This window comes from Sceloporus occidentalis, unplaced genomic scaffold, assembly GCF_023333645.1.
Source record: "Sceloporus occidentalis isolate IW3139 unplaced genomic scaffold, rSceOcc1.0.p SCAF_2, whole genome shotgun sequence".
Lineage (NCBI taxonomy): Eukaryota > Metazoa > Chordata > Lepidosauria > Squamata > Phrynosomatidae > Sceloporus > Sceloporus occidentalis.
Window position 1 is genome coordinate 147,270,332 of NW_028316982.1, and position 12,767 is coordinate 147,283,098.

At 38.8% G+C, this 12,767-nt stretch overlaps 1 protein-coding gene and 1 pseudogene across 1 annotated transcript in view; both read right to left on the reverse strand.

Annotated features, from left to right (window-relative positions):
• LOC149319131 (heparan-sulfate 6-O-sulfotransferase 3-like) overlaps positions 1–12,767 on the reverse strand; it is a 261,884-nt gene that overhangs the window by 189,320 nt on the left and 59,797 nt on the right. The window lies entirely within an intron of this gene.
• On the reverse strand, positions 2,531–2,679 carry LOC149319133 (U1 spliceosomal RNA; annotated as a pseudogene).

The window sequence follows — 12,767 nt, forward strand, 5'->3', positions numbered from 1 at the left end:
GACTTATGCAAAGAGATCTTGTAGCATTTTTGAGACTAAATGAAAGAAAGAAATTGGTTGCATGAGCTTTCGTAGATGCTTCCTCAGATGCTTATGTTAGTTGCGGGGAGGTATTAGATACATTTCCATTTCTGGGAAATTGAAAGGAATATTTGGGTATTATTATTATTATTATTATTATTATTATTATTATTATTATTATTATTATTATTTCTGTGCCACCTCCCAGCTCATAAGTGCTCCCTACATGATGAACAAATAAAAAACAATTAAAAGAAGATATTTTAATGTATTTTAAAATACATTAGAATACTCTTTAAAAATCCTAAAAGCAGTCTAAAAACTATCCTAGAATCCATTTTTAAAACAATTAAAACTGAAATTTCAAACAATGAGTGCCAAGTGGAACAGCATTGTTTTGGCTGCCCACCAGAAGCTTAAAAGAGATGAGGGCAGCATAACTTCCTTCGGTATCAAGTTCCACAGTCAGAGAAAATCCTGGAACTGGTGCCCACTAATCTAGTTTCATGAGGTGATGGGACACACAAAAGGGCCTTCTCTGAAGATCTCAAAATTTCTGGCAAGCTCATATGGGAGGAGGTAATCTTTCAGATATTCTGGTCCCAATAGTTTATTATTTAGGACTTTGTAGGTCAACACCTTGAACTGAGCTCAAAAGCAGACTGGAGTGCAGTTCTTGCAAGACTGGTGTTATATGGGCTCAAAAATGCACACCTGACATCAATCTGGATGCTACATTTTGCACTACTGCAGCTTCCAAACACTTTTCAGGATACTTCGCATACAGCAAATTACAGCAGTCTAATCATGAGGTAACTAAGCCATGAACCACTGCGGCCAGATCTGCCCTTTCAAGAAAGGGTACAGCTGGCACGCCACCCAAAGCTGGACAAATGCATTCCTGGCCACTACGACAACCTGGCTTCCCAAGAGCAGTGCTGGATCCAAGAAAGGGAAGAGACTAGCCAATAGTTACCTAGGGATGTGATCCAATGTGGGTTTTGTCAGTCACTTCTTTTAGAGAGGTTGAAACATAGCCCTCTTTCAAATAAACATTTACAACCTCCACCACTCTATTGGCCAGTCCTTTGCTGGAAGCTTTAATTAGCCAGAATGGACATGGATCTAACAAGACAAGTGGCTGGCCTGACCTATCCACATCACCATGATGAACAAAATGAAACTCATCCATCAAAATATCCATCACCATATGCCATTTATACAATCATTTCTGTTTAAATAAACCCATAATAGCCAAAATACTATTATCCCAGCAGCTGCAAGCTGAGGAAAATGGGAAGATACATTGCATTAGCTCTGCCAATGACCAGGAGCCCATCTACACCACACAATTATTATTCCAGTTCAACTGCCATGGCTCCAGTGCATGGAATCTTGGGATTTGTAGTTTGGTCAGAGGCTACAAAACAGACCTCTGGCTGAGAATTCTAAATGTGTTGTCCCTTAAACGTCAAATCCCAGGATTTCATAGGACTGAAACATGACAGTTATGGAATAATCTCCTCTAAACTGTTTCTGACCTGTTGCTCTCTCTCAGTTTCCTCCCTTCTTTCACTGACTGTATCAACAAATGTTTGGCTGAAGATCAGAATAAAAAGGAATTTAGATAATACGTATTTTTATTATTTAACTAATACAATAGTTTTGCTATTTAACTAATGCACTGCGATATATGTGCAAAATGTAATATTCAGTAATATCCTACTAGGTTTGGCACTTGGGTCTTCAGTTCCATTAACGGAGTTCTGCTAATAGATTACAGTGCTCTCACTTGTTGGCTCGCCCTTTCTTTGCAGCTCTTTCTTACCCTCCAAAAATCTGTCCTGCAAGAGTATTGGGTGTATGAAAGAAGGTCAGGAAAAACTGGTAAACAAACACACACCCCTTCCATTTGTCACAGCCTCCTCTGACAAAGGACACCTCTGGGCCTTTCTCTCTATGTGAGAGATGCCAAATACATTAAAACATCATTTAGTGTTTCCAAGTTATCTTTGATTTTATACAATGGAAAGCTTTATGGTAAAGAATTATTAGTAAAGCCTGAGGATTCCAAGTGTTAAGAATAAAACTAGAAGTGCTAACTGTGACTTTTCTTCTTTTATTCTGTATACTTGTGTGGATCCTCTGCTTCCTGCAGTTAGGATAATTATGCTGAAGCTATATTTAGACAGCATCATCTCATTGTTCTCACTGACCTGACTGCACTGCAATTTAAAACACAGACTTCTCAAAGCTGTTCACTGTAAATAATAATAATAATAATTTGTTTTATTTATATACCGCTATTCCAAAGATCATAGCGGTGAACAGCAAGTAAGCTAATTAGCAAGTAAGCTAATTTGCCCCCAACAGTCTGGGTACTCATTTTAGCGACCTCAGAAGGATGCAAGCCTGAGTCGAGCTTGGGCCCTTTTTTTGCTGGTCTTGAACTCGCAACCTTGTGGTTTCGAGTGAATGGCTGCAGTGCAGGCATTTAACCACTGCGCCACCAGGGCTCCTCACTACCACAAATTATGCAGTCGAGTTTCCCGCATTTGGGGAAATCGCAGGGGTCAGCACACCCCGAGTGCAATGGATGAGCCTCACCCTGGGAAAACCACCTTCATGATCATGGTGTCTCCCCTGCCAGGTAAGTAAATGAAGAACACATCTTGAAATATCTGATTCAATGCACAAAGGTATGGGCATTTGCTCCTTCTCATTTTTGCAGACGTGAATAACTGAAGCTTTCAGAAACAGCAAAACCTTTTCTGTGATGATCACATTTCTAAAACTCCCTGCACTCAGTATGTAACCAAAAAAAAAACCCTAATTGACTGTAACTAGTTAATATGAAAGCTATACCTTTGTCCAGTGAGGTTTGATAGTTAACTTCTTGATTAAATACTTCCCTTATCAGAACATGGGAATAGCTAATTAGATTTAATTAATGGCTAAGTCACATCTCCCTTTTCCCAAAGAGGTTTAACTCACTACTCCCATGGTGCAGCAAATAAGAGTTTTATCTCATTATCTATTCCTGGGGGAACAGATCTGTTCTAGTTATCTGTTCAAGAAAAGAAGAGGGATCACATGCTTCAGTGCTGGTTTTCTGTATCTCAAAGAAAGGAAATAAAAGCTTTTTTCCAAAAAGGAAAAAAAACAACCCTCTGTGTCTGCAAGCTTTGGCAAATAATATAAAGATGCAGAGACTCCAGAGCAGGGGTGAACTGTAAGGCACCCCCAGGGTAAAAAATATGTGATGGTGCAAGATTTTGCTTTATTTTGTTTTGTTCTAGAATGCTCCACATGCTCTCCAGGTGGTGTGGAGGGAATTTCCACCATATCTGAAGCCCCTTGGGGGCCCCAAGGAATAAAAAACGTTTGCAAAAATGTTCAAAAATCATTTTGTGTCCCAAAATTTTCCAAAATGTTCACCTGGAGACATGGAATGCACTTTCACAACATTTAGTGGGGCCCCTTGTGCCAATTTAGATCCTGTAGAGGCTTTTATTGAAACTCAAAACATGGTGAAAATGGCCCTAGATTACGAAGAGGCTTTTGGGGGCAAAATATTTTCCTTTTTTTTATTTGTTGTGGTGGGATCAGGTGCAGCCCTCCAAAGTCCCCTCTAATGCAGCCACCTAGCCTAGTTACCCACCCCTGCTCTTGAGAACTGGCCTAGATTGTGTGAAAGAGAATGAGGGAGAGGAGAGCTCTCATATTTGCCTTGAATTTGGCTACCCCTCTATGGATTATACTTTGTCTCCTTAGTCTCCATACCTAATGTTCTTTATTTTAGTAGCCATGCCAAGAATAGAATAATCAAATGGTGCAATAAACTTGAGAAACTGTTTTAATTTGTATGCACTCCTTCAAAACCCCATAGGATCTGGAAACTAAATAATTTTTTTTATTTCATGCCATGTGTTTATCTTCTCTTCCTTCTTCTTCTTCTTCTTCTCCTTCACATTTTAAAGAGTAATATATATATTTCCATACCTATGGAGTACCTTGAATGTGTAAAACTTCCAGTAGCCTCAGTTTGAATCTAAATTCAGTTAGGGGGGGTATCCAAATCCAGAATCAGAGTGCATGATAATAGTTTATCATTGAAGGGGATGGATTAACAAATCTCTCAAACCTGATGGATTAACAAACAAATAAAAAATAGCATTATCTACTGTATTTCTTATACAGCGTAACTTGAAACATTTGGAAAATTTAGTTACCAGTATTACAAGATGTCTTTCTGCTACTGGGATCTGAATCAAGCAAATATACTGCCAACACGCTAAGGTGCATCACTTTATCTGAGGTTGAAGAGATAACATTTGTGTGTGAAAGAAAAAGAACATTTTTTCTAGTTAAACATTGCTACATTTAGTTAAAATGTTTTCTTGATTCTGAGGTTGGCAGTAAAATGTGGCTTTCCCCCCTGTTCAATGTGAGATTGCAATCTTGTCTTCACAGTACTTTATATAGAATAGAAAGGTTAATCTTTCAAACTGACTTCTTTGGTGTCTCATAGACATCTGGTAATAAACTTCTAGCTATCTGCTTCCACAGAGGTGGTGAAATCTAACTGCATGTTCACATTTAAAACCAAGGTCATTACTTTAAGCTAAATGCATTCTACACAGTTTTTAGATCAATCCTAAATGCACTTATTTGGAACCAAGGGCAGTTTTATTAGTATATTTCAGTATTATCCTCCCTCTCGTCTTTTATCTCACTACTAAATACAATGTCGATACAAAATAAGATCTGCCATTTCTTTAAATTTTAGCACAGGCAGACATGATTCAGACTGCGATTGAAGAAAAGGAATTAACCCCTTTCACCTGTACCTTTTTCCAGAAAAACAGCACTTATGAAAAGTATACAGTATGTGTACAGTCTAATGAGATTTCTACTGGGAAAAATTGTGCTGTGGTGAAACATAAACCCTTCTCCCTGTTGCCATGGCCATTATCATAATAATTTCCACTCATAGTTCCTATGTGCAATTTTTTTTACAAAAAAAAAAGATGGAATAAAAGGTAAAGAGCTTTGATATCTCATCCAGTTTAGACTTTTTTTGCTCTTTTTGCCAGTCTTTCAAGGTGTATAGATGTTTGAAAATGTGAAGTTCCAAAGATCAGACTAGACATGTCCACGTGTCTATTTCCTCAGATGGTTTTAAAGTATTCAAGAATAAATTTTCACCCCCTTGAGATATTTATGCTTTCTTAGCTTATGAATTAATCTGTTTAGTTAAGGACACAGGCAATTCAGATATATTGGTAAATTTTACAGTAATTTACTTTTTGCTCTCTCTCTCTCTCTCTCTCTCGCTCTTTTCAGGAATTGAGAGATCCTTTTCAAGGCTTATTTTCTTTTATAATATTTGATAGTTTTTCCTACAATGTGTGAACTCTTATATCACTGGAAGTGTGTAATTGATTTCTAAAGCTACTAACATCGGTACAGATCAGAAGTAAATGACAAACCATGGGTGGAGACTATGCAAGTGTCTCTGGCTCACATACTCCTGCCTTCCTTTCTAGAGCAATCCCTTCCCTCCTTTCTTGCTTTGAGATCTACTATAGTTGGACATTTTGTCAGAAATAGCAAAATATGGTTTGTGCTTGTCATGCAGACAACATCAAGTCATGGTTTCCAATCCTGATTTATCAGAGAGTTTGTTGATTGGGATGGAAGGGTGTACTTCTATTTGCCTTAAAGAAGAATAAGAACAAAGGAATTGTTTTCTTTATTGTCAATCCATCTCTTGCCAGATCATACAGCTGTCTAAACTATCTCATTGGGTACTTCTAGCTGTATGGCATTTCAGTTACTATCCACATTGAGAAATTGAACACTTTTGTAAGAGTAATTCTATAAATGTGAAATATATTCAGTGTACACTTCTTCCAATTAAGACTCAGATGATAATTGCTTTCTTTGATCTTTTATTATTTCTTGTTACTTTCAGGACTTTTATCATATGAAAACCTACAGATTTTTTATCAGATTTATCAATGAAACTATTTCAAATTGCATAGAATAAACTAAATAACACATTACGTCTTTCATCACCAAACAAAAAGAAAATATATTAAACAACAGAAAACATTATGACATCTAGATATCAAGTATCTTGAAACTACAGAAACATAGCTCGATACCTCACTTCCAGCATCTTTTCTCTTTCCTTATCTATACTAATATAAACAGACACATATAAAGAATTATTATGAATAACACATTCACTGTGTAGAAGAAAGGCCATGTCTTGGAGAGCATTTTTAGACCCAGACCCACTAGACAGTATCAATTTCCAACCCCAACCAGAACTCAAGTATATGGGAGGGGAAGTCTAGAACTCATGGACTAAATTTTATTTAGTTAGTTACTTATTTATTAGACTTATATCCCATCTTTCTCCCAAAATGGGAATAATTATTTCTTAATGGCAAAAGCTAAGTAAAATAAAGTGCAATCAACTTGATCATGCCTCTGTAAATTAATCTACCCACTTCTTTTTAAAAAAAGAAAGCAATCACTATGCAAGCCAAAGTGAACAATAATTTGCATATTGTTTCCTCCATGAATCCACCTTGGACCAACATTGCACAAAACACAAAATACCAGAATATCTCTGTACGTACTCCCCTATGATCTACTAGTGCCCAGGGAACTGTAGCTAATGCTATTAAAGTAAAAGTATATCAAAACAAATATGCGTAACTTCTTTATACTGAGTCTAGACTTTGGTCCATCTAGCTCAGGACTTAGGGCCCCAACAGACAGACCAAAATAAAGCTGCTTCGGTTCACTTTGGAGGTATGCTGTTTAAATGACACCCGCATCTTAAGAGGCCAGAAGCCGCACCAAAGCTGCGCTCCAGTCCTTAGGACTGGAGTGTGGCTTTGGTGTGGCTTCTGACCTCTTAGGATGCATGCATCATTTAAGCAGGATGCAGCCTAAAATCACACTGGCCTTGTTAGCTGTTGCATCGCACTGTTGACTCATGTTCAATTTGTGGTCTACTCGGACTCCCAGATCCCTTTCACACATAGTCTTGTTTATCCAGGTGTCACCCATCCTATATCTGTTCATTTCGTTTTTCCGCCCCAAGTACAGCACCTTACATTTCTCCATGTTGAAATTCATTTTGTTAGCTTTGGCCCAGCTTTCTAATCTATTAAGGTCATTCTGAAGTTTGGTCCTGTCCTCAGGGGTATTTGGTGTCATCGCAAATTTGATAAGCATACCCCCCTCCCAATTCTGTTATCCAAGTGATTAATAAAGATGTTGAACACCACTGGGCCAGAACAGAACCCTGTGGGACCCCACGGGCGACTTCTCTCCCCTGCTTTAAAAACTCTTTAAGGTGGAGATGCCATAAACTAAACTTAGAACCCTTTGCATCCAAAACACATGATTTGAAGGTTATACACAAACCTAAGAAGTACAAGCTTAATTAATCCTCCTTATTGCAAAAGTGCATGGGAAGCATTCAACTTGAAACAGAGAATCATCTCCTAGTTGGCCATGGACTTCAAAATAATAATAATAATAATACGTTTTATTTATAGACCGCTATTCCGCAATGATCATAGCGGTGTACAGTGAAAATTGAATACAATACAAATACAATGTGACAATTAAAGCAGGGAGAAGTCTCGTCCTTCAGACAGTCCCTGATGTTGCTGGGTCTGCCTGATGGCTCCCTCTGAGGCCGAGATGAGAGTTGAGGAGGGAGGGGCCTCTTCCTTCAGGCAGACCTTGATGTTGCTGGGTCTGCCTGATGGCTCCCTCTGAGGCCGAGATGACAGTTGAGGAGGGAGGGGCCTCTTCCTTCAGGCAGACCTTGATGTTGCTGGGTCTGCCTGATGGCTCCCTCTGAGGCCGAGATGACAGTTGAGGAGGGAGGGGCCTCTTCCTTCAGGCAGACCTTGATGTTGCTGGGTCTGCCTGATGGCTCCCTCTGAGGCCGAGATGACAGTTGAGGAGGGAGGGGCCTCTTCCTTCAGGCAGTCCAAGATGTTGCTGGGTCTGCCTGATGACTCCCTCTGAGGCCGAGATGACAGTTGAGGAGGGAGGGGCCTCTTCCTTCAGGCAGTCCCTGATGTTGCTGGGTCTGCCTGATGGCTCCCTCTGAGGCCGAGATGACAGTTGAGGAGGGAGGGGCCTCTTCCTTCAGGCAGTCCAAGATGATGCTGGGTCTACCTGATGGCTCCCTCTGAGGCCGAGATGACAGTTGAGGAGGGAGGGGCCTCTTCCTTCAGGCAGACCTTGATGTTGCTGGGTCTGCCTGATGGCTCCCTCTGAAGTCTTGTGTAGGGAGGAAGCATTGTCCAAGGACTACTCCGGTGGTCATGTGGCCAGCATGACTGCACCAAATGCTGTTACCTTGCCACCAAAGTATTTATCTACTTGCATTTGCATGTTTTCGAACTGCTAGGTTGGCAGAAGATGGGATTTGCATGCTTTCGAACTGCTAGATTGGCAGAAGCTGGGACTAGTGATGGGAGCTCACCCCATCATGCAGCACCTGGGCCTTGAACTCCCAACCCTCAGACCTTACAGAATTGGCATTTTAGCCACTAAATCCCACACTCAAATACAAGCAACAACACATATTCAGGGGTAGCTGTGTTAGCCATACAGCAAAGTACAATAATAGCCAAAATCACAAAACAGCAATACCTTTATTGACAACAGCACAGTTACTTTTAAGCATTTATTACAAGAATCTGAATTTTTTTAACATTACAAGAAAATAGTCTTCAATACAAAATAAGAGCAAATGCAATATTGGCTTACAAACATAAAAGCAATGTCAGCTGCCTTGGTGCTAATTTTATCATAAATGTTATGAGAAAACAGAGAAAGAACCCTGTCAACCTACATTCCTTATAATGTATTGAACTGCACTGCTCCCTACTTGCTTTATACCACCTCAGATAAAGGGAGAAATGCCGTAGTAAGATATAGGGGACTTTGAATGACACAATGAGCTTAAAACCTTTGCCCACGTCTCTTTCCCTGCAGAACTATAAAACAGAGCTTGAATTCCAAGAAAAAAGGGCATGCCTGACTGCCACTACAAGCTGAGGATTTTTAAAATGAGTTCACAGCAAGATGAATGTATCTTACATGAGCATATCCATATGGAAAAGATAACTTCCCCTTTGTGTGTAATCACTTGGGTATTCTGTACAACTACAGAATCCCTGCTGATTCTTTCCACAGCATGCAAAGTACAGCAGGTCAGGAACTAGGAACAAGGCCTATTTGATCCTGACTGTAAGGGGTTTTCCCCCAAAAGATACACATCTACCTCACTGCTTGACTTTGGGGCAAAACCTAAAGCTTTGCTTTTGAAGAAAGCCTCTTGGTGAATGTAATAATGTTGGCAAATGGTATATGTTTGTTTCTGGTTTCATTCTTTCATTGTATGACTTTTCTGTATATAGGTTTTAGCTGACTGACTGCAAATTCAATATCGCAAGCTGCTTTACAAGTTATTAGCATAAATAAGAAAAATAAATCTTTAAATTTACTATAAAATGTATTTTTTGGCTTGCTTTGTCAAAAGATCTTTAACAAACAAGTGTTAGTTCAGTCTGCACATCTACCTACCTATATGGTTATCATTTGATGCATGTACATATCTGATTCACTCTGTTATTTCAAAAATTGTTTGGATCATATACAGGCAAATTTCAGTTAACAAAGCTGCTGACAAAGCAGCTCCTTTTTACAAAGGGGTTTTCTGCCTGCCTAGCCCCCTTTTCCTCCTCATCTTCTATCTACCTGGAGTGTTTTTGGAAGCATCAGCACTGGAAAGATGGCGAAAGAGAACTAGAAAAACACAGACTACCATGTCAGGTTGCAAGAGCATGCCTGCAATGTAATAAAGCTTCAGGAGGAAAGAATGGAATTCTGCTCTAGGTAATCCAGCTATAGCTGTGTGTTCCAGCTTACAACAAGCAAGGTAAACAGCAGCTGCCTCAAAAATCCATTACTGAGGAACAACAATGCAGAAAGAAAAGAGAAGCACAAATAAGTCTGCCTCACTAGTTCTCCAGCATGTTAACAAAGTACAGATCTGTAAGATAGGATACCAAAATGGAAAGCAAGGAACAGCAGAGCCCAGTGAAAGAAAACATCATCCCTGGATACATTTTGGAAGAAGTCTTCAAGTGGTATTTAAAAGTATCAAAAACTTTTTGTCTACTTTTGCAATTAGTTTTGAACAAAACATTTTGTGAAACATTATGCAGAGAGATCTTGTAGCACTTTTAAAAGTAACTAAAAGAAAGAAACTGGCAGCATGATGTTTTGTAGACTTCAGGAGGATGCCAATTCTCTGGGAAGTATGTTTCCAGAGACCGGGAGCAGTCACTGAAAAGTCCGTCTCTCATGATCCCACCAGATATACCTGTACGGGTGGTGGGACAGAGAGAAGAGCCTCCCCAGAAGATCTCAAAGCACAGGCTGGTTCGTGACAATATGATCCTTCAAAAAATCTGGATAGGAGCCACATATGGCCTTCTATATCAAAACCAGCACTTTGCAGAGAGCCCAGAGACAGACCAGTAGCCAGTGAAGCTGTTGCAACAAGGGAGTTTTATATTCTTTGTGACTAGCCCTGGTTAGCAATCTGGCTGTGGCTCTTTAGAACAATTGAAGTTTCCAAGCACTCTTAAAAGCAGACCCATATAGTGACATCCAACTAGGAAGTAACTAAACTGTGTGTTACCATGGCCAGATCTGCTATCTCAAGGAACAGGCGCAGTTGGTGCACAAATGTTAACTGTAAAAATGCACCCCTAGCCATAATAAGCAATTGTTAATATTAGCTGATTCAACTGAAGAATTAAGTAAAGAATTAATGTAGGTTTATTAGTCTTAATTAGTTCCAGGAGACACAGAAACAGTATTGAATGGGTAGAACCTAATTAATATTAGTCTTCTTTAATTTCTTCAAAAGAAGACCGGCTTTACAAAGAGACAGGAAGCAGTTGTTGAATTAATTAGTTCTAAAGAAAGACAAATGATTCATACATCAAACAAGCTTGTTTGTTCCTTACTAAGTAGATTTTTTTCCTGAAAATAGTTTTACTAAACTGTTAATCCTCACCCCCTATTTAAAAAAAGAATTGGTCAATTGTCATTGTACAGGTAGGGGCAAAGTCCCCAAAAAACCAAAATGTTAGGTAAAGTTAATCATATAATTCTAATTGCAAATATAGTCAGAGATTATACTTTAAGGCATCTTGCCCTTTTTCTTTGCAACATGTTGAAATGGAATTTGTTTTCAATGGTCCAAAACACACTGCAGAAATAATCCATTTTGAGACTACTTTAATTGCCCTGGCTCAGTGCTAGGGAATTCTGGGAACTGTAGTTTTGTGAGACATTTAGCCTCCTGTCAGAGAGCTCTGGGGCCACAATAAACCACAGTTCTCAAGATTCCCTAGCTGAGCCAGGGTAGTTAAAGCGGTCCCAAACTGGATTATTTCTATAGTGTGTTTTGGACCATTGTTGTGAAGCTACCAACTCCCAGTTGCTCCATCCAAGCAAACCAGTACTAAAGTTTTAGGGACACAGGGTTGCAGCTGTAGCTCCAGCAATGCTGCTAACTTAATTCTTCTTGTAACCTTCTAATACCATTTCATCTGGCTAGATTATTATTATGTGTGATGGAGCCAGGTACTCCTGTCTTGTCAGGTGTTTGATCCCAAGTTCAGAAATGCTACTTTTAAAATTTGTAACTCATTAGTTATTAATTTCTGCAAGTGATGCAATACTAATGACAATGAAAGTATTATTGTCAACTTTTAAAAAATCAAAACCTCAACAAAAATGCCCAAAAATCCTCCCACAAAGAAACATTTTCTTATGCAGAACTAACATTTTCTTTTTGGGACTCAATTTTTTTTTAAAAAGAAATCAGATTGCTCCTCATTATTCAAAAAAGTAATGAATAATTGCATTCATTTTAAAAATTGTATTTCAATACTCTACCACACCCAAATTATTTTCTATATAGAGTAGTAGTCAAATGAGTATATGACAAGATGTTTCCAAAACCTGCTGACTGGCGCTATATGGTCCTGGTGACTTATAGTATTTATTAAAGAACAGAAGATCCTTTTTGTAAAGGGCTCTTCTGCCATTCAGTGATGAATTCACTTCATTTAGAGAATAATAAAACTGGAACAGACTCGTCATGAACAAGCATTAGTCCACAAGAAATAGTTAAATGAAGACTGTGTGTTGGTGATGGTATAAGTAATCTTTGAGGAAATACATAAAGTTGATTTGGGAGTCCTGTACAACTCCAGAATATACCCTTGAGAAAGTATACTGTTTTCCAGACCTCTGCAAAATCCAGAGACTACCTCCTAGCCTGACAAGAAACAGGTCCTTTGCAATGTTTAGCATTTCTTCCTTTAAATAATAAATGTGGTTAAAGGAAGTTTGCTTTGTTTCAATTAAAATTAATTAGCAGGCATTAATTTGCAGACTTGCAAACACAAAGGAACTGCTGCTTTCTGTGTCAAATCAAGGATTAGGGCAAAGGCCTAATATACTTACCCAATAGTCTCAGTGACAAATCTGTCACAATAAGGATTAAGAACTGAGATCCATTAAAAAGACAATACAGCAATCCCCAAGTATAAAATAATGCAAGCAACTCAGTTCTCTTGTTTCTTTTCTTTCTTTTTTTGAGTGAGTAGAGAGAA